The sequence below is a fragment of the Monodon monoceros genome, unplaced genomic scaffold, assembly GCF_005190385.1.
Source record: "Monodon monoceros isolate NGI ecotype Baffin Bay Population unplaced genomic scaffold, NGI_Narwhal_1 Super_Scaffold_2, whole genome shotgun sequence".
Taxonomy (NCBI): Eukaryota; Metazoa; Chordata; class Mammalia; order Artiodactyla; family Monodontidae; genus Monodon; species Monodon monoceros.
In genome coordinates, this window is record NW_021703776.1 from 90,834,320 (window position 1) to 90,834,897 (window position 578).

The window sequence follows — 578 nt, forward strand, 5'->3', positions numbered from 1 at the left end:
CTTTGCTCTCTCGTGCTCGCCGATTCTGGCCGAAGACACAGCCCTCACCCCTCTGCTCTGGCTCCAGGGTAGCCCAGAGGAAAGCCCCTCATCTTCCTTAAGCCGCATGAACTTGATTCCCGTTTTAACGGAGGACAAGCAGGAGGCTGCCAGGTGGACCTGGATTAGAAGCCAGGGCTCCCGGCTCCAGGGTCCGCGCTCCCGGCTCCGCAGCATCTGGACTCCTGCCGAGAGGGCGGGAGGCCGGGGGACGGGAGGCCGGCGGGCGGGGCTGCGGGTCCCCTCGCGCCCGGAGCCTCCTCCCTCCCTGCGCCCGCCCTGCCGCACCTCCCCGCGCTCCTCCTCCCCCGCCCCGGCTCTGCGCGGAGGCTGCGGCTCAGCGGGGCAGGCGCGGCGCGCGGGGACCCAGGCGGTGGCCGCCGCCGGGCGCAGCGGGTCCGGCGCGGGGAGCCGGGCTCAGCCTCGGCCTGCGCCAGCCCCGACCCTCGCCCACCCGAGGCCGGCCTGGGGGGCCCGCAGGGCGCGCAGAGTGCGCGTCGGGCCGGGCTCCGCACCTCCGCACAGGAGCGCGGGCGCGG